The sequence below is a fragment of the Neocloeon triangulifer genome, unplaced genomic scaffold, assembly GCF_031216515.1.
Source record: "Neocloeon triangulifer isolate White Clay Creek 2 clone unplaced genomic scaffold, ASM3121651v1 ptg000022l, whole genome shotgun sequence".
NCBI lineage: Eukaryota > Metazoa > Arthropoda > Insecta > Ephemeroptera > Baetidae > Neocloeon > Neocloeon triangulifer.
The window spans coordinates 124,790-147,349 of record NW_026775562.1 but is presented as its reverse complement, the minus strand read 5'-3'; the positions used below and the strand labels follow the sequence as shown (position 1 = coordinate 147,349).

The following is a 22,560-nucleotide window of genomic DNA, read 5'->3' as shown; positions in this document are numbered from 1 at the left end:
ACGGACACTGATGCTCGGTGAACTGAAAAAAAGAAGCGAAAACCGGTCCTGCGTGCTGCAAGTATAAATTCGCTTTTATACGTCCATAATAGAATCCTCTTCTTTATATGCCCGCTGTACAAGCATTAAAAGTCAAAGCAAATTGCCCATAAAAATTATAATCATGATGTGAAAAGTGGAGACTTTTCAATAATAAAAAAAAAGAACGAGCAAAGGACGTGCCTGACCGAGAAAAGCAGCTGCCCAGGAATTTACGATGCGCCAAACGATCTTCGCCCGTTTCGGTTCCAAAGAAGAATGCGAGCGCCCGATTGTCTTCAATTGCAGACAGTCCCGTCTTGCATGAAAGCTCGAGAATTGCAAAGTTGTTGTCCGACGCGCAGTAATAGCGGCTAATGGGCGCAATAAAAATGCTAATTTATATTAATTTTGCACTTTTACGGTCTACGGAGCATTCTGGATTTTGTTGCTGAATTGCCCCGTGCTGTGAGAGATCAAGAGGATGTGAATGGAAAATATTTCATGACTTTTTTTAATTGGTGGCAAAAAAAAAAACGTTAAATTTAAATTACTGAACAGAATGGCAATAATTTTATCCCGCCAAGAATTTACTTTTAAGGACGGTTGAATTTGAATTTTATTTTATTTAAAAAGAAATCATACAAAATATTAATCACTAACTTTAACTTTAAATTTTTTTTAATTAATTAAATGAAATGCAGCTCTTTTAACCCAAAATCCAACACCATGAATTCTGCAATTTACTATTAAATTTAAATAAATAAATCAGCTCACTACCAAATCTGATTTATTTGAAGTCGATTAAAAAAACTCAATACCATCTTTTTCATTGTTGCTGCCGCCGTCACCACAGGAAAAATTTGAAATTGAGGTATTTATTTTTGGAGCGAGAAAGTCGGTAGAATTCCTCATTTTAAGCTCGCTGAAATGAAAATTCCGTTGACTTTTCGCAGAGATCAAAAGAACGCCCCAATCCAATTTCCCGGTCTGAGATTGCTTAATTCCCGTCGCCTTTGTATAAATCAGCCCAAATTACCAAACCTCGCAGTTCAAAGGGCAGAAATCAATTAGGCCTCGCCGTCTCCTAATTGTTTGATCTGGCGGCCGGTGTCGCTCGGTGTTTGCTAATAAATTAATCGAGAGCGGACGTCGTGCAGCAGCATAGGCGGCTTAAATTGCAAATTCTCATCAGTCACGCCGGTCAACTGGCTCTGCGGCATGTGTGTGTGCAGCCAAAATATTTACACTAGCGCCTGAGCTATTGCGGGCTACGACTTTTAGCCTCGTGTTAGTTAATGCCATTCAACCCATCTGCATGTGTGGCTCTGTACATACACTTGTGCTCGCGTACAAACACATATATTCGTTCGTTGAGGCAATTTGAGCGAACATGCCCTGCCCGGTTGTAAGATGACGTGGGACAGTGTAAAAATCATGTTGGAAATTAATTTTAAAATAATATTAAAAAGCACCAAATTTTAAAAAGAAAAACGCATTTAATTTTTTTTTTAATCTTATTAAAGATACCAAAATTTTCAATTAATTGATAAGGAAAAGTGACCAAATTACCTCTGATAATTAATTAAAAAAAATAAATTTAACTACATATTTATTTGCAACCGTTTAATTTTTATTATTGTCCAATTGTTTGGATATTTTTTAATTAAAATTAACACATTAAACAATTTTAAATAAATTATTCGCATACAAATTTTAATCAATTTGCTTCTAAATTTAATTTCAGAAGAATCGCAAGTATTTTGCTGAGAAGTTTATTCTATTTTGTTTTTATTGAATTTTCATTAATTTTTTATTTTTATCCTCATTTACTAAGTTTAAAGTTAACATTAAATTTAATCGACGTATAAATTTTCTACCAAAACTTTTAATTTGCCTGCAAATTAATTACCAGATTTGGTTTCCATTAAATTAGTTGGTTCACTGCCCTGGCGAGAACTTCATTTCATACTTTTCTCCAAACGCCCGAGGACTATGCTAAACGCCTATGCAGACGCGCTTGTTGTGTTGCTCGTCGGGGCCGACTGGCTAAATTTAAAGACCACCCAAGCCCGAATAAACTCACTCTTTGCACGAGCTGGGCGAGCGCGCGTGTAAGTGATGCCGTCCGTACTAAGCAAAGTGGAAAAGGAATAATGCGCCTTACGTATATTTTATGACATTTAATGAATTACTTTTTATGTGGCATCAGCTTTCACGTAATCAGCATCAAAAAACGCTGGCTGCGAGAGAGAGAGAGAGAGAGAGAGAGAGAGAGCAAGAATTAAATTTATGACGCGGCGTGGCAGTTGAAAGTTTAATGAGAAAAATAATACCACACACTAGCTGGCGACGATTTTTTTTTTCACTCTTTTCTTAATCCTCTCCGTACGCATCCCCAGACACCACACGACGACAACGACCCACTTCCCCCGGGAGACTTTTTATGCTGCGTTATAAATTATGTTGCAAAATGATTGTAATTTATTTTGCGTATCAAATGTGCAAACAAAATCTTTCTGCAATTAACGTGCCTGGTGTTGCACGGAAAATTTACGAGCCTCGTAAAATTTTCAAATTAAAAGGGAAAACGTAATGATGAGGAATTCTTTCGGTGGAATAAGATGATTCACACTGGGAATTTTTGGATCAACAAGGTCGCACAAAGCAGTTTAAAAATGAAATGAAAACAAATTTAATTGAGATTTTAATTGACTCTCAAAATTAGTCTTATAATTAATAAATATATGTACAATTTAACTATAAGAAATATATTTTTACGATGCATAATTTAAAAAGGATAATGAAGAAAATCAGTTTTGGAATTTTCAGTGGGGATTTAGTCAAATAAAAATTAAATTACTATGAATAAATCTTATTGAATTAAAATCAATAAAACTCTTACAATACAAATGACCCCTATTTTAGTCTCATTATAAATTTCAATTAGTATTTAATTTTAATTACCTTCTGTATTAATTTAAAATATATATTATAAAATTCAATCAATTATTTTCACATTCAATGAGCGTACAACCTTTGAGACTGGAATTTCTGAGTGCAGATAAAATTGTACCTGGGAATTAATTTTCAAGGCAGCTGCCAGCCAGCACTAATTAAATACAAAGAGCATCTGAGACGTGCCCAGAAAACGTATTTCACCGCGGCTGGTTGCAGATTGCTCGACCAACCGACTGAGGACGTTTTTCCAATCCGCAACCAAGTATGCAAAGTTCTCAATTTTAATTACTGGCACAATGATTTGCGCTCAAAAGCAGGGCGCGTCTCTCTCAGCTCGCTCGTGTTTGCGCATATATATTTTTAATTCGTCTCGATGCGACGTAATGAAATGGAAAAATACTGTGTGCGGGGCGCCGATCATGCAAAATACTCTCATCGCCAGTCGTGCAGACACGCATTATCATTATTATTCGTCGGCAGCGCGATGAATTTCAATTACAAAAAGTGACGTTAAAACGTATCGAGCCAGCTCGTATTATTTTTATTTTCATTATATTTTTATAATTACGCGCCGGTGCAATTTGCAAGCGAGAGAAAGGGAGAGAAATGCTCTCGCGCTTTTAATAAACAAAATTTTTTGTGAGCGCTCGGCGTGGTATGCTGTTCATCATTTCATTCCAATCATCATTTGGTAATGGAGGATCATTACTTTTTTCAATCTGTTGCTGTTTTGCCCGTGGCGTGACAAGCGGCGTGAGTCAGTAATAAATTATTTGTACCCACCCACGTCCATCTTGGCTCTCGCATGCATATAAAAGCATCTCAGTGGCGGTTCGTGGAATATAATTCTTTATGTAAATTTTATTCTAATTTACAATGCTTTATTGGATATAATTGATAATAGGTGCAAATAAAATGGGTGAAAACAGGTTGTAATTTACTTAAATGAGGGAGAAATTTTGCGTCAAATAGGTTGTTTCCTGTTATTTTATAACCTTAGTATGAACTTTTAAAAGCTATTGTGCTTGAAATTTCGATTCATTTGCAACAAATAGGTTAAAAAGAACGATTATTTAATATTTTCCATTGCGCCGATTGATAATTTCAGAATTGAAACATCATTACATCAATATTTAATTTGATTTAAAAGTTCACCGCCATTTTTGTGCTTCATAAGGTCTGGATTTGAGAAACCTTTGGGGTTTTAATAATCCAACAATTTTTGTCTTCATCCTTGGTAATTGTTTTGGAAATATTTACAAGCATTTCCATTATTGTTTTATGAAAATTTCAGACAATATGACATGACCTTAGAAATTAACTTCCACCACCCAATTGAGCACACAATCAATTCTCACACGCAGTCAGTGCCCTAACATAATCGCCGCAGTGTCCAGCGGTGCCCGGGAAGAAATCTTGTTTGTCTTCCAACGGACTCCATATCGATACACAACTGGTCGGTGCGCATGTTAAATTACACAAAACATATTACAAATAATGTGATGTCTCATCGCTGCTTATTGCTTTCCGGGCCCCGTCGCTGAATAAATAAATCCGACGAGAGATACATACGTGGACGGGTCGTGCCTCTGCGTGGATTTTATTATCGTATGCACGAACACAGGTATGTGATATTACAAGCGCGCCAAGTTGCGGCCGAGGTTCATAATTCAATTAGAAGTATGTACCGAGCATGTGTGTGTGCCTTATTGTCGACGGATGTTTATTGCCATTAGGAGGTAATGAATCTTGTAATTTTTCACATGATAAACTAGAGAGAAGTTGTGCGTTCGCACATGTCTGGAATTAATTACTTTCTGCTTAGGATTTTGTTGCATAACTGAAAATCTTGTAGTCAGTTTTTGATTAAATTTCAAACTTGGGTTTATATTGATTATTTTTATTTTCTTCTAATTTTGTATATTTTTTTCAAGTCTTTTTTTGTTTCTCGCTTGTGTTTAGTTACAGAGAAAACCACAAATTTCTTGCTCTGTATTTCTGTTAACAAAAACACCAGTAGAAAGTACAATGAGGTTGTCAAAAATTAGTCGATGAATAGCCGAGGATCAATTCTACACTTATTAATTCCTTCTTAATACTTCAACAACAATATTCATTCTATTTAATTTTTTTATACATCAAAATGATGAAAAAAAATGGCAATAAGAAAACTTATTTTCAGCGCAAAATAATTTTTAAACAAAAAAGTAGATAACCATATTCCAACGCTTTCCATTACATCAAAGGATCAAAGCGAGATTGAAAATTTTCCTACTGAAGCTGACTACGTTTATTTAGATCTAATTCACAACTTGTCGTGCAACTATTGCAATGTGCTGCAAAATCTGATTCTGACTTGCTTTCAGTAAACTACCATGATTTTAAAATCCTCAAAGCGCGAACATGTCATTAGCAACACACAAACTCCTCAGTTGATTCCGAGAGAGCAAAGCTTTCAAAGCGGGAGAAACTTTTGTCATATAATTAGCAACCGGGAGAATGAGATAAAATCGCGTCCGGGATTTGTATGAATTTATAGCAGATCTTCTTCTTATAAACAAATTTATACACACTCGTTTCATCGCCCGGCTGTGGTTATGGCTTTAATTCCGAGCGCGTGTTATCTCCCTTACATATTATATTGTGTTGTCGTCGTACATCGTTGTCTAAATTGTTCGTCTTTTGTATATGAACGAGAGAGAAGTTTGCCAAGCAACGGTATTAATCATTTTTCATGTGCACCATGTATTCCATTAAACAGTGCGGCGCACAAAAGCAAGAGAATTTATACACTTTACACGCCCTTTTGTTACAAGACTTGCCGCCGCAACAATAGAAAAGCTGCACGGATTTGCCAAGGCAGAAACGACACCTACGTACGAAAAGTAAATCCAAAGTTATAGGAGTTCTGAAATAATAATGATGAAGCCTGCCAGTCATTTACATTGTTAAAAATTACAACAGCTTTTTATGAAAAGTTTTATACAAAATACAATTTAAAATCGGGTTTTCCTCGATGGGTTTTATTGTGAGTTGTTTATTGTTTACAAAAAAGTATCTTGCTTTATTAAATAATAGACAACTCATAAAATCCATCAAGGAAAAGCCGATTTCCTCAAATCAGCACAAATCAACCCTTGTGAAATTCTTCCACGAAAATATAAAAAACAATTAATTTCAAAACAAAATCATGATTATTAATCTACTTATTTGGGATACATTCTTAACCCTGTTATTAAGTGCTAATTATAATTAATTTAAAATAAATAACGGTATTAATAAAATCAATAAAAAATTTTATGTAATAGTTAAAATTTTTTTACGATTTAACTATGCTAAGTATTTTAAGTAAAATACTTTCATATAATGTTTAAACAAATTTGATTCCATTCTTAAAATTTCAGTTGTAATTTCCCAAAGAAAAATCTAACTTGAAAAATATTCATCTAATAGAAAAGCAGATTCGTTGAATTCCCCTGTCAAAACTTTTGATAATTATTACAAACTTGTGCTCTTGAAAATGCAAGTACTGTTTTTGCCAGTAGTTTATAAAATTAGCGCACTGTGCACGCAATTTAGCAAGCGCACAAAAGTCTGTCTGTCTCTCCGCCCGCTACTTCTTCAAAACAGTACGCGAAATTCGTCATTCCACCCGCTCACTTATTATCCCGCGCCGCAAAAGTGCCGCTTTGTTGCGTGAAAATATGGTCGCGAGAGCGTTGCAAATGTTTTAATCCAGCCATTGTGCGGCACCGCACACGCCGCGCCGACTCTATTTTGCTCCAAATTAATGCACACTTACGCACATATGTAATAACAAGACAAAGTTTTAAGTCGCTTTTCTCTTTCTCGCTTTGTTTGCAGCAGCAGCCGCCATTACGTTTCATTATGGCCGGAATTAAATTATGGAATTTAATTAATATATTGCTAAAACCTTGGCGCGGGTATGTGTGAGCAAGTTAACTATGGAGTTGCTTATTGCGAAGGAGCAACTCGTGCTAAGCACAAAATGATAAATTCTTCTTTATTTGGGTTGTAATTTAATAACCAGTCCAAAATTTATAATGTACTTGATATAAAGGTAAAGTGCAACTTTTTTTGGTTGTTTGGTTATTTTTATTTTTTGGAAACAGAAGAATCTAGAAAGAGGCAAAATGTACAAAAACTGGAATTTGAGTTAAAATTTAAAATTTTTTCAGGTTCACCAATTAAAACTTTCTAAATAAATTTCATTTTATTTCCTGCAAATTTTAAATTGAAAAAAAAAATCAAAAATATTCGATGTAACAAATTTCCAAATGAGAATTCAAATTTATTCTAACTTCACCCAACTAAAACAAGTGAAATTAACAAAATAAGAAACCAATTGTTTTGAAATTAATTAATTTCCAATGTACAACATTTTTCATAATTTTTATTTGAATCCTTTCCACATCATTTCAGCTATGGCTAGGAAAATAAATGTTATTGCAACGAAACTGGTATTGCGATTTGTTATTGAAACCAAGTTTTCCTCTCAAGAAATTCTGCTTCTTGCTCTTCTCTGAAGTCGCACTGCATAGCTAGTCCGAGTGCACAATATAATTTGATTTACGTTGCCAGCTTATACTGCAAAGTATTCCTCCATTGTACTTGTCATGCACGCTCAAAATCAAATATACAAAGGCAAAACTTTTCTCTCGCTCTTTCGCGTTTGTTATTTATAGCTTGTTTTTGCACTCGTCCTCTCTCAGAAACTTTTTGATCTCTTTTTCCTCTGGCAGTATAGGTTGCAGCCTGCGATAAATTTCACCAGAAAGGGAATATTATATTGCACTTTTCTGAACTTGTTGTATTTTTTAGATTTTAAGTGTAAAAAGTAACTTCTCTTCCAGTTTATGCCCAATATTGCGTCATTTTGAAAGGATAATATCATAATTTAAAATAAAAATCGAACAAATTAAGAAATTGTGAACAAATTTGCTATAATTATTTCCAATATGACCAAACTTGTGTTATTAAAATTGCACTACTATTGTAAAATAATTTAAAGATTGATGAATGATTTTGGAAGTAAATTGTTACGTCATTGATTTTTATTTGATATAAGATTGATGAGGAAAAGGAAAAACACAGCACCCTTTCGTGTCCGTTGAAAGTGTCTGTCGATGACTCGATGAGAAAATTCTCGTTTATCGCAGTCGCCAGACCATTAGTTTGGTCGATTGCGCGAAATGTATGTGCGCCAGCATGTACTTGGCCGGTCGTAAAAGTAGCGCAGATTTTCCCATACACACAATCTGCTTTTCGCCATTAATGATTTACATTGACATCTCGCGTGGCGGCGTCGCCCGAGAGAGCAAAGGGAGAAAAAAAATGAAACATCGAGACAATTCAGCGGGGGCAAACGTCTGAGCGCCTGTCTGGCTCTCTAATGCACCCGAGCACTCTTCAAGTGCTCTTTACTCCAAAGAGTGCGAGTGCGACAAAAAAAAAATTAAAATAAAATGTGAGAAGAGAGCTTTGCGTTGAGTGAAGCTATTGGATATTGCTGATTGTGAGAGTAAAGTAGGTGTGGTTGGGTACAATAAAATATACATAATTTTAGTAAGGAGAAGTGGAAATAAAATGTTATTATTATTTTAGCCACTATGCAGCAATTTTTCTATTTCATATTGCAGTTCTTAATTAAGTTGTTATCAGCCAAATAAAAGGTCTTTTTGATTTTTTATGGTTTATTCTGGCATTTTTTTTTATAAACTATTTCAATCTGATTTAAAATAATTATTTTATACTACTAAAGACTTTTTAAACATCAAGAAAGACCATTTTTGGACTTTTATATTCATATTTTTATAGGTAATTTCTTCACTTTTTTTTAATCTTTATGGATTGTATGTTTTCAAATATTTGGTGGTTCATGTTGGCAGAATTTTAATTTTTCTGTTTTTAATGTTTGGCAAATTAATTAGTATCAATTTCATTACAAAATTCAAGCAAGATTGATGAAAATAATTTTTTGTTCAGAAATTAAGAAACATTTTATTCTATATGAAAATCAGTGCCATCATAAATTTTAGCAGAATAATTTTTTTTTAATTTTTCTTCAGTATGGCTTTAAAAAACTTATTTTTAAAACACTTCTAATTTAATTTAAGCCTAAAAATCGTCCTTTCCTGAAAAAGGAGCCCTTTTTCCAGTTTACGAAACGTGGACTTGATTTTTATTTTCCATAAATTATTTATTATTTTCGTAGGCATGAAAATAATTCACATTTTAACGTTTATTTTTATTAATTGAATGTAAGAATTATTTCAGTTTGTTTGGTAGTTTTTTTAAGCAGAGAAAGTTTTAAAAATTTAAATAAGGTTGTACTATTTAATAAAAAAAAACTAAGAAAAATTTAGAAAAAATTCGCACTAGTAAGAAAAATTTGAAGACTAAGAAGAAATGACCTTTCTTTTTTAATTTGTAGAATTAAATGATAAAGACTCACATTTTACAGGAAAATCGCCACGGCTTGTATAGCTTTTTTCCTTTTTTCGAGGCAGCCTGGGATAAGTACTGGGTAAAGAATTTCCTGCGTCGTCCACGTTTTCTACCCGGCCATAAATATTAATATCGAGAGAGTAGGATGTGTATTAGCGGGGTAATATAATACATTGGGCATGAAATATGGCAGCAGCATCCTCTGCTCTCTGCGCGCACACCAGACATTCATCAGGGGCTCCCCTTCTGTGCAGCGAAAACACGGCGCGCGGGCAAAGGAAAAAGGAAGAAGGTGCGGTGCCGATGATTGGATCCGAGGCAGGAGATTGAATTAGATTAACGAGAGCAGCCGGCAGCAGACTCCACGGGTAATGTAGTCCGTGTGGGGTGGAAATTTCATTGTCTTGAGACAAACGACTCGGAAACAATGCGATCAGGAAACGATCAGATGAAAAGAAAGAAAGCGCGAAAGCCGCGAATCACGACGCGAATTCTCCGCCGAAGAACAAATTGAATGAGTTGTAATTTTTCTTGATCTCGTCATCTACTTATCAAGATTGAAATTCGAAAGGTGATTACACTTTTCAGTTGATCTGTGCGAATAGCTTAGAAAATAACGACTGCTTTGCAAATCGAAGATCAATTAGTTTTGAATATTATTAGTAATTTAATTTAAAAACCTTTAAATTTTAATTATTTAAAATTTAAATATTAAAAAAATTTAAAAATTTTATTTAAATTAAATTACAGTTCTGGTTGGAGCAAAAATAAATTATGCATGGCAATTGAACTGAGCTTTACTTTCTAAAGTACATTTATAAAAAATTAAATCAAATTATTGGCCTCTCAAGTGAAAAAAATGGCGGAAAGTACTGAAAAATGTTTAAAACATAATATATAGGTAATTAATAATTTTTGTAAGAATGCAAATGGAAGTCCCCTTTTTTCCTTATCTTATTGCATTCCAGGATTTTCTTGGACGATATGAAGTACAGAATCCAACAATGTGTGAGAAACTTTACACGATTCTAAAAATAGTCTTAAATCATAAATAATATTATTTTTAATGCATTGTGAAGATTGTGAATACAATGTTATTTTGTTTAATAAGAGAGCAAAAATAATATTGTTGAGGAAGACATGAAATTTATTTTGAAACACATCTGATCTATACAAAACAAAATTGTAATAATTTTAATAGAAATAATTGTCATTGTAGCAACTGCTAAGAAAACATTGAAAAATTTGAAGCAAAATTTTGATACAATTTATCTCTAAACAAATTATTAGTTATCTATTGAATGAACTTTATCTGAAAAAGGTAACTAAAAATGCTACATTATTTATTTTTAAATTTCAATGTGTTTACAAACATAATTAAACTGAATCAAACTTGTAAAAATCGATATTTCATCATTTAAAGTAAAACAGTGCGGTTTTTTAGGTCGACTTTTACATTAAATTTTTCCGTGCGTCACGTGCATATCGCACTGATCACTTTTCAGAGAGTGTCATTTTCGAAATCGAGACGTCGCAATGAATATTTCCAATACGCAAATTCATATATGTGCTTGCGCAGCTGCGCCTCCGCGAAGCACTCTGCGTGATGGAAAAGCTGCGACCTCTAATGCACAATATCAATCTGCGCGCGTGTGTTTGTTATGCGCGGATGAAAATATAATGCATGCAGCTCCCGACACCCGACGGCGGCCAACTAGCCTGCTCGATGCACCCCTCTCGCACTTGAAATCTCGGCTCGCGAGAGAGCGGAATGAAAAAAAGGTGCCGCCTCGGCAAGAAGTCTCTGTGATGTTTTTTGATATACAAAACACAAGAGGCGCGCACGCGGGGCACTCTTCAATATTACACCACACATGCATAGGCCGCCGACCTGCTTTAAGACTGCTTTTTCCTCTTGTGTGCTTTTCAAATTTCAAGTGCGGCTGCATGATCCCCGCTCTGTGAAAGGGTAAAGACGCACGCAGCCCAAAGCATGTGTGTGGGAACAGAAAATATCAGAAGGAAATCAAAGCCAAAGCATGCACTGTCTGAAGTCGACTTGAGCAGAATGGAGACTTGAAAAAACGGAACTCGGCGTCTCTGAAAGGGTTGAGAGGCCATTGAAAACGAGCCATGCCTTAAAAAGTAGAAAATTAATGCAGTTTTTTGTTTATAATTTTCTTCTAAAACATTGTTTATGATCCTCTAATTATGAGCCGGAGAAATTGAGAAAAAAGGTTGAAAAATGTCAAGAAGTGAAACCTCTATTTTCGTTTTTTCCAAAACAAAAATCACTTGATTTTTTGTTCTGCATTAAATAGATCATGAAAATCTTTGCAATTTTTCACTCCTACAATCGGTTAATAAAGAATTTTTGTTTTGAAATAACCAATTTATTCAGAAATTAACTATTAATAATTTTTAAAATAAGTTAAAGACTTAGACAACACTGTCAACTATAATTTCAAAATAGTTTGTTGCATTTAATGTGGATTTTTTTTATCGAATTGTGGTGTTTAAAGATAATATTCGATTGAGATTTCAATAACAGCATATGAAATATGTATTGATTACTTTTAATTACCAGTTTAAAAATCAAAATGAGTCTAAATATTACTTAAAACTGAAATTTTTTTTTTTTTTAATTTGGTGCACAAATTTTGAAGAAACATGTAACAAACGTATATTAAAATTTAATTACAAAAAATAAAACGGGAAAAAGCGAAAATTTTAATAGAAAATCTATTGCCAAAAAGGAAGAAAAAAATAATTCTGAATTTGCTAAATATTATGAAATGATAGATGGTAGAATTAAATTATTTTTTAATCATAATTTGATCCCAGCATTTAATTTAAATATGAATTATTCAGCTTATTTAAGTCGTTGCGATTCAATATTTGACCAATTCGTGGAAAAAGTTGTAATAAATCCCATTGAGGATTGACGACAAAAATATCAAAGTTTAATGAAACTCTTTCTGCGAACTTTGCCGAAGACGAAGAAGAGATGATTTATGTGACCTGCCGCCTGCGAAGAAAGGCGATGCAAATCAATTTAAACTTTTTTAAGAAGAGCAAAGAAAATCGCTGACTCGATTGGAAATGCCTCCTCCCACACGCGCGACGATTCTTTTAATCTTTTCGCGTCGCAGCTTCTCGGCAGATCAAAGCGACTCTCAAAAATTGTTCCTGGCGCTTTTCATTGTGAAAAACGCCAGAGCGAAGAAGAAGAGGTGACTTTGCCAGAGAGCTGCATTATTCGGAGAGAGGGAAAAGAAAGGGCTGCACGCATAATACACTCTAGATCTGATGCTCCCTTCTTTGTTTTACCACTCTATATGCGTGTGCATCATAGAAAGAGATGACGAACGCCGACGGACGAAGAGTCACTTGAAAACATCAATGCTGAGCTGCACTCGTCACACCAAAGCAGGCTACTTTTCCCGTTCTCAAAAGGCAAAATCTAAATAAGGGGAGAAATTTCCAACGTCCCAGTTTTATGGGAATGAATATTTTAGAATTTAAATAATTTATTTTTGAAAATACTGTTTTCTAAAAAGAATATTCAAATATTGAGTTTGCAAAAACTCCGTTTCAAAGTAAATTTAAAATAAGATGTTTAAATTCAAATTATAACTAAAGCTTAATTTAAATTAAAAAAATCTTCAATTAATTAATGTTTTTAAAATATGACAAAAGCTATAAAATTATGTTGACAAATTTCCTTCAAAGGAATTTTTAATTAAACTTGACAGAATCATTAAAATCCTATTCTTATTCATTGCAATTTTAATATTAAACTTCTGCATTACCCAGTCTTTTAATTATTCAAATTACTTTTTGAGCAATTTGCTAACGACTGATGTTGTTGGTTCATGTATGAAGTAAAAAAATCAATAAAAATTCTTGAAAGCTAAACGAGAGGACAAAAAACTCAGAAAATCACCGGTGCTTGTCGAAATGAGAAAATAAATATCTGGTGGAAACAATGAAAAGTCAACCAACCTTCAAATTCCAAAACAAAAAAAGAGATGCGCCGCCGCAATTCAATTTATTAGTCATTTCCGCCGGAAAAAAATTACAAGCTACTCCATTTTTGACGGCGCGGATGAGGTCACCCTGCGAATATCGCAAGAAGAAGCTGTTTCAGGTATACAGGCGTGTTACATTCTCAACGAGCGTCACGAACGGACGAGGAAACAACTGCCGCTTTTTTTGTTTTCTGAATGGGCGGCTGACGAGAGCGTGATGGATCGAAAAACGATTTGGGCTGAATTATTGGGTTTTATACGCGGTGCAATCGTAATCACAGGTTGTGGCTTTTTCAATCCTTTTGTTTTGATTGGCTCGCTGCGGGAGTGGCACGCAGTCATGCTCCAGGTATGCACGACGAGCCGGTGGGAAAATCGAGTTTTGATGCGTTCGAAAATCCATCAAATTTAATAAATTATGCAAACCACAAACACAGAGATTGAATCACTTTGGTTCTCTCTTATTTTATTTTGACTCGGCTTAATTTATTATAGGATTTGGAAACGGTACTATTTACTTAAATTATATAAGAAAGAGTTATATTGGAAAAATCAAATTCATGTTAAATCGGAAAAATATAATTTAAGATGAATTAGAAAAAGACAATGCATCTTAAATTAGAAAAAGTGAATTTGTAATAAATTTGAAAAAGCTAAATTAATTAAAAATTGATTAAACTGATTTGGGATAAATAAGAAAAAGTCTATTTTTGATAGATTTTTTTTCAACCGAGGCTCACTGTAATTGATTGATCTCGGAAGTTTTAGCAAAATTTTTGCTAGTGGTGATGCCGTTTTGTACATTTTCTTAAATGATTGTTTTAAAAAAATTGAATGTAAACAATGAATTTGTAACAATGTGGACAAATAAACATTAATAATGAAAAAAAAGCTGTGAGAAAAACGAAAACCCACAAGGAGGGTTTGAAATCATAAGAATCGAAAAATATCTGTAAAAGATTTTTTGTATGGTTAATTATTACTGATTTAAGGCAAATATAAAACTTTTTTTAAAAATTTGAATAATTTTTTTTAATTCAAATTTCTTTTCCAAGAAAAAACTAACAAGAATCCGCCAGAAAATAAGTTGGACTTTTCAAGTTTTGACTGAATTATTTTAAAAATTAATAATGAACAATTTTATCACTTTTTCTCAATGAGAGTTTGAACAAATTTTAAAGTATTTAAAATTTAAATCTGTCCTATTTCCTGATATTATTACATTTTATTTTTCAAATTTTTATTTTAGAATATTCCCCAATGTGATGAGACCTTCCAAAAATTAATTGAATAAATTAAAGAAATATTGTATCAAATCCATCATATAATTATATAATATTCAACTCAATCCCAAAAATGGAAATATTAATCTTGCCTTAATATCAGAATGAACGCGACGAGAGCATACAAAGCGTTTTCCGTCATTTCTCTCCAGAGCAGCAAAATAGATCGACTTCGTCTGCAATAAAAAAACTCGTTCCATTTGCTGCGGGAGCGTTTTGATTAATGGTGCTATTATTGCGGGAGCACAGCGCGGCGCAGGGACAAGAGTTATTATTTCACTTGGAGCAACGCATGCACCTTAAAAGCGGCGGATTTTTCATTTTATTGGGAAAAACATCATCACCCAGAGAGATTGCGTAATTTTTCTCCCTTTCGCTCAACACAAAGGAGGAGCAGAGTTTTGCGCTTTCTCTCTTTTGTGCTCCATTCCGACTAGAGAGACGCATTATTTACGGCCTCCACTTTGCCCATCACTTTCGTGACACTGCCAAATAAATTTCAGTATCGGAATTATGTCTGCGATAAATTCGAGCCTCTGCCCTTGTTGTTATTTATCGTGACGTGATAACAAGCGTTGCAGATTTTTCCCCACAAAAGGTGCAGCTGCTCTTTCCCTGTTCGTCCGTCGACGCTTTTCCAATTTTCAGGCAACGTCACTTGACGAGATAATCCTGGAAACTTCACCCTTTCGCAATTTATACAAAGAGAGCTAAAATCGGAACCAATTAATTATAAAAAAAAAAAAAATAATAATGAAAGGATAAATATAAAGGTATAAATTTTGAAAATTTTTATTAGGAATTTATTAAAATTGCATTATTTAAACTCATCACTTTTTCCAAAGTACATTAAATTTGGAATAAGGAATAAATTTGTCTGAACTTTTTACCAAATTTTATACAATTACATTAATGATTAGCGCTTAAAAAAATTTAAATTATAATGCTGAAAACATTGCTACAATCGAGAGAACAGACGTTAACTTTTAATCTTTCATCTGCCGCCGAACAAATACAAACTGCTGCATTTTTGAAATAAATTATGTTTACTGTCTAATTTAATTATGTTTAATTGTAGGTTTTGTATTCTAACGCAATTCATCATTTCATTCTTTAATTAAAAATGTGCCAGCAGGGGTGGGTAGGGCGACGTGCGTGTGCTCGATCCCACCCCAAAAGTGTTGACGGTGACAAATTGCGTCCATACACGACCGAAAGAGCTGCAGTAAAATGGTGCGGTCGACGAGCGAAATAAAGAGAGGCGCACGAGGCGATTGAAAATGCCCTCTCGCAGCGCGGATAAATAAATACAAGAACACAGACAGACCTTCATCACTCTTCAATGAAAGGGGCAGTGAGTGATAAAAGCAGGGGATGAGGAAAGTTTCTTCGATGTAGGCAAACCCGCACAACGTGAGAGCTGCAGTGGTTGCATAAGCAGAGATTTTTCATATTTTTGTAACAATTTTATTTTATTTAAGAACATTTAAATACATTATGGCCTACTTTTAATATATTTTTCATTAAAGTAATTATTGAATAATTATTTTCACTTCTCAAACTTCAGAATTATTATTATTTTCGCTTTAATATTATTTATCAATTTTTTTGCAGAATAAATGATGTAAATATTGTTTGGCGAAAAGAAAAGAATAATTAAACTTATAAAAGAATTATTTAAATTCAAGACAAATAATAAAGTCCAAACCTGATTAGGTACAAGTTAAAAATTAAATGGGGGCTCACTGGTCTTTTTCGGAAGTTGTAGCAAAATTCTCTTTTGTGTTTTTGCCGTTTGTCCAAAAATTCATTGTTTCTCTCCAACAATTGATTATTTTTAATTTTTTTAACTGTTTTCTAGTGATTTAGCAAATAAAAAAAAAACAGTAATAACAACAAATAGAAGTTGGAAAAGTACTGATTAAAGACAAACATATTATATTTTTTTAATTAGGGCTTTCAAGCTAACAACAAATTTACTCTTTTTAAGGAAAATGTAAATCAATTTCAATTTTTTTATTTTTAATTTACAACTACTTTATTGGGAGAAATTAATAAAATTCACCAAAACTGTATTGATTTTGTATTATAAGTTTTTGATTGATTATTTTCTGCTTTACTTTCTGCAAAAGACGATTTTTCGCTGCCCCAGTAGCGCCCGGGCAATCCGTTTCTTCTTGCCGAAGCTGTCGGAGGAGGATGCTCGTCTGATGGGTAGGCAACACTTCAATCACCCAACTTGTTATCCGCGCGCCCCTTTTTGCCCGCACGCCCGCTTGCTCGCTCGGTGACATAATGTTTAACGAGTGATTAAGTCAAGTGCTTTTTCAGACTTGCTCGCCCTGATTGCTTATCTATCATGCCAATGGCAAAATGCCGGACGATTTTTTCCTCACAAAATCACTGCCCGAGTGCAGATCGAGAGACAAAGGAGGAAATTTTGACCCAGCAGCGGAAAAGAAAAGGAGAGAATCTGCTGATTTTTGTCTCTCTTGTCGTCCGCACCTCCGGCACCACTTCTCCATCGGGGAAAAATGTGCTGAGAGCTTTCCGGAGTGGTTTGAGAATAGACATTTGATCAAGAGCTAATCACTAATAATGCGTTCCTTGCTGGATCTATACTGTGTTCAATTTTTCTCAGAAATTGACGTTTTATTCTGTGTGACTTTTTCGAGGCACGATATATTTATCATATATTTTTTTGCGGGGTACAAAAAATGCAGACAATTTTTTCTTTGCAAAATAGTTGAAGAGAACTTTTTAATTTGCAAAAAATTTTAATGCCACGGAATTTTAATTCCATCAGATTTCTTGTAATTTTTAAAGAATTTTAATTTTAAGATACTAATTATATGTTTATAAATAATTAAACTTATAATTTAATAAGAATAAAAGAAAAGATTAATTATCTGAATAAAATAACTTTTAAATTTTTTTATGATCATTTAATGATTATTTAAAAAAATAAAGTATCTAAATAATTTAATAGTTAATTAATTATTGGCCAAAAATAAAAAATGTTTTCATATTAATAAATTAACGAAATAATTATTGAAATTTAAATAGTGACTTCTATCAAATATTTCCATATCAATACGCTATCAAAATTAGAAATTCTCTTGAAGAGAACAGTGAAAAGAACGTTTTAGCAACAAAAAGTAGTTTGAAACCTGTAGCTTGTCAAACAGGAAACGCATTCACAGAGGCAAACAATGTTGCAAATTAGCCATCTCCTGGTGACGAGCGCAGCGGCGGACGAGAAAAGTGGGCGCAATTTCACTCTCTGAGAAGCTCAAGTGCGCAGAGGAAACGATATAAAAGAGGACGAGAAAGAGAGACAGCACTTTCGGGCACAATTAGCAGCTCTCTCGCTCGAAAATGCTTCCTTTCAACCGGGCAATTCACATGCACACAGTTTTGCTGGTGGCCTAATAACAAGGCGGATGATTGACAGCCATAAAGCAACAACACACATTCAGCCCGAGGAGGCAGGAAAAAAATAACAAGCGTCAAAATCCACGCCTGAACTTGGCCCTGGGAATAGTTTTTTTTTTTTTAAAGTTATAATGAGAGAGACGCGCGGTTTCTCCTTTTTCCGGCCGACGAGGCAAACCTGTGATTTAAATTAATTTGGTATCAAATCGTGGCGCTCCATCTCGGCCATTTTTTTCGATCGCGTCAATTATATACCTTCTGACGAATCGCGCCTCGAAAACAAAATTGGTCTCGACCACCATCGCTTCTATTTCGCATTATGGAAACGTGAGGAATCTCAAAGCAATTTACTCGCACCATTTTCCTGATGGCAAAGAATAAAAAATTGCATGGCGTCACCATTGCATAATTTGAGCTATGCATGTGGAAATGGGTAAAATTAGTAAATCATCGAAAGAGGAAAAAGTCAAATGATTCATTGTGTGAAACAGCATTAAAATCAATGAGTAATTTTAGTGCAAGCCAGTGATATGACTAGTTCCCCTGATGATGAATTTGATTTTTTTTAATTAATGTGTATAATAAAATAAATTATTAGCTGAATTCAACTCTCTGTTGAAAATTAAAAATTATTCATAGTAAAAATGAAATTTAATTAATTAATTAAATATAAATTTAACACTTTCTTAATAAACTTTAAAACAGCTTCAAAAGTTCAACAACTGAATTTTAAACCCATTTTGAATCTGCAGTTTTTTCTTATTTTTATTTAGGTGTGTTTTACTTTAAAACATTGGCTGCCTCCTTAAAAAATTTGATGAAAATAATAGTCCCGAGAATCCAGAGCAAACTTTCTGAAACATAATTAAGAAAAATTTGCATTCCAGAGGATGACAGCTTGATTTTTAATTATGTTTTTTTAATTACGTTTTTATCTCAAATGTTTTGGCAAAATCTTTGCTATTATTGGTGCCTTTTTGTTCAAAAATTTGATGTTTCCCACTCAACAGTTGTTTTTCTTTCAATGTAATATTTTTTTAATAAAGTTGGACTAAAATGCAAAAACAATAACAATTGAGGAAGTAAAAAATTTTATAGATTCATTCTCCTGCTTATTAAAAAGGAAAATGAGTTAAAATATAACAAAATTTGTGCACATAATAAGAAATTTTCATTTTCAAATTGTATAAAATTAATGCGATTGCATTTTACATATTAGGTAACTTAATTGTGTAAATTTTGGAATTTAAAAAATTAATTTTTTAATTTTTACATGAAAAAAATGTAATTAAGCTCGGTTTTTTGGTTGAAAGATTAGTTTATTGGGTTCGATGATTTAATTATCTATAAGAAAAATGGAAGGTTCTTTTTTATAAAATTTATTATCTTTTACACTGTTTGTCCTTTTTCAACGTAATTAGAAACCGGACCACGAGGACAAATAATTAATCTCTCTCACGTGTCTTGCTCTCGAATGTGAATTTCTTGCGTCTGCAAATTTCGCTCTCCGAAAGCAAAGCAAAAGTGGCTCTTTGCGCGTGATGATAGATGAGACGCAGATTCATTTTCTCATTAGGCCGTTGTGCACCGAGTGCGAGTTAGGCGGATGAGGGGCTGCACCGTCTTCACACGTTGCTTTTCCAATTTCCTGAACTAGTCATGAGCGACTTGAAAAATGATTGTTACACCAAGCCAGCGGTGGTACATATAAATGTATATATTCTGCGCGTCGAGGAACAGCCTCGGAATAAGAAAGATGAGCTGCTCGACAATCTCCTCTTCGTTTTTCTCGACCGACACGTCCCCCCGTTTGCTCCAGTTTTGCGCGCTGCAGAATTTCGCGCAGAGACCGCCGCTGGTCGTAACTTTTTTGTATGTGTTTCCAGCAGCGTTCCATATGAATTTCTTTTCACTTGACGGAACAAAGAAAACTGGGGACGTGCATGAGCTTCTTTTTGTGTTGCGAAAATTGATATGCCGCCAGTTCCACTGCATGCATAAATTTTTCCAGTAAAAACGCTTCTCGCCAAAATCCAATAAGAATAAAAAAAGGAAAGAAAAGGACATAATCTGTTATATATTTTTATATCTTTAAAAAACAAAATATAAACTTATATAAATAATCGTGAATTTATTTTGCGAAATTTTATAACTTAATAACATCTTTTAAAAATTTAGGAAAGGCAAAAAATGTTAGATATTTTAATTTTCAAAAGGATTTTCGCCTACAGCACGTGGTGTTCCCAGGCGGTCACCCATCCAAGTACTATCCACGCTCAACGTTGCTTAACTTCAGTGATCAGACGAGAACTGGTGATTTCAACGTGAAATGGCCGTAGACACCAATGAGCACCAGACAAACTTCGAGCAAATTTGCTCTTCCGAAAGTTTCAAAGCATGCACAAATTTCTAAAAATATTAAAATGAACACCAAAGTCATTCTTTTCAAATAATTTGTAATTTTTTTACATTCAGAAGCAGAGAAATGGTGCTCATTTGTTTTATTTCGGTGAGTTATTTTTGGCCGCATCGCAGGAGAGCAAATTCGCTCGGAGTTTGTCTGGTGCTCATCGGTGCCTACGGCCATATCACGTTGAAAATACCAGTTCTCGTCCGATCACTGAAGTCAAGCAACGTTGAGCGTGGTCAGTACTTGGATGGGTGACCGCCTGGGAACACCACGTGCTGTAGGCGCCTTTTTATTGTAAAAAATCCATTAAAACAGCAAACTAAAATACTTACTGATGTAAAATTTTCTTTATTTTTAAAAAATTTGATTTATTTCACTTTTTATTTAAAATCTTCTTGATTTAATAATAATTTTAAATATAATTATTGATATTCTTGTCTGATTTCATTTTTACTGCCTTAAAAAAACACAGATGTTATTTTTTTTTTTTTTTTTCAAAGTATCCGTTGATATGTCAGATGGCATTTCGTGTTGAACATGTTTTTGTTTATCTCAAATTATTCGCCCTCCCTTGCGTAATCATCAACATTTGCGCTCACACGCAGGCCGCCCGGCGGTTTTTTCGCCAAATCAAGTGTTATTATCCCATCTGTGTGCCGTTTAGCAAAACGTCCGTGGCAGAGTTAATTTCAAAGGCTTTAAAATTTCATTATTTTTACGCGCGAATTATGCAGCGAAATTAAAAATGGCCGCCGGAAAAATAGGTTTTGGCAGCAGGCCTCGCTGATAACACACTCGGCTGTATAATATCGCGCGGCCATTGTGCCAAACTTATCGGCGACTGAAATCGCGCATTCTGCGCCACTGGCTATGTGTGTAATTATAATTATATATACAAGAGAGAAAGAGCAGCGTCAGTCGAGGACGACCGAGGGAATTCATCGTTCGCAGCGCAACTGCTGATGATTTATGTTTTTACCGGCGTAATTTATTGCGGCTGAAAATGTCACCTTGAGAGCAAATGCGAAAGGAAGGGGGGTTTCCTTTCAGTCAATTGTACAAAACAAAAGCACGTCTCAAATTATTTGAAAAAAAAAAAAATGCGTTTTTGTTCATAAAAAAAGCAAAGACGATGATTTACGTCCTCGCCGGAGTAATTTTTTTTTGTTTGGCTTCTGGAATCTCTCGGACCGTCCAGGTTGTTAAATGTTGACGACGCTCATAAAAATTACTTTAAAATATAATTGTAAACTCGTTCTTTTGCACGACGCCGGCCGGTGATGAATTTAAATGAATTGGTGCGCCTCCAAAAAAGGTGTGTGTGAAATTTTTATGTCGTGTGTGAATAGTTCTTGGCACTGCCGGTTTAGGGTTCGGCTCTGGAAATTTATTCGAGAAATCATAAATGTTTACTTCCTCGATGGCCATCAGCATTCCCTCTCCAATGACTCACTTGTTTTTCGCCTCCTTTCGTATTCTGCTGGTCACTCGGAAAAAGCAGTTTACCGTCCTTTTTTGGATAATTGTTATCGCTCGGTATAATTTTATCTTCCTAGAATATTTTACTCTGTGTTTGGCGTGAAAGAGAACAAGGTTCTTGGTTGAAACTTAAATTTTTATTTTGCACAGTTGTTAAAACCTCAAATTAATGTCGTTCGGTTCTTTAACATCGTAATTCCGGCGGTAAAATGGTATGCGGCGACATCTGTTGAGGAACCGGACTTGGCCTGGTCCACATTCGTTTCCCTTTCTTCGTTTCGGGGCGTCGATTGCAACCGCCGACTGCACTCGAGTTTCGCCATCTTTGGGTTTTTGCCTTCTACACAAAATTTCTGCAAATATTTTTTACAATTTCAGCAAAAAAGATAATAAATTATAGAGTAAATTTACAATCACATGAAAAATTTGGATACATTCCAGAATTAATTCAATTAAAAATACTTTGGAACTTCTT

The 22,560-nt window shown here is 34.1% G+C and overlaps 1 long non-coding RNA gene and 2 other non-coding genes across 3 annotated transcripts in view; 2 read left to right on the top strand and 1 right to left on the bottom strand.

The window, feature by feature from the left end:
• LOC132204391 (uncharacterized) overlaps positions 1 to 22,560 on the top strand; it is a 125,067-nt gene that overhangs the window by 4,470 nt on the left and 98,037 nt on the right. The window lies entirely within an intron of this gene.
• Positions 20,419 to 20,537, bottom strand: LOC132204891 (5S ribosomal RNA). The gene has a single exon (XR_009442575.1). It is a non-coding gene; the product is annotated as a 5S ribosomal RNA (ribosomal RNA).
• LOC132204879 (5S ribosomal RNA) lies at positions 20,772 to 20,890 on the top strand. The gene has a single exon (XR_009442564.1). It is a non-coding gene; the product is annotated as a 5S ribosomal RNA (ribosomal RNA).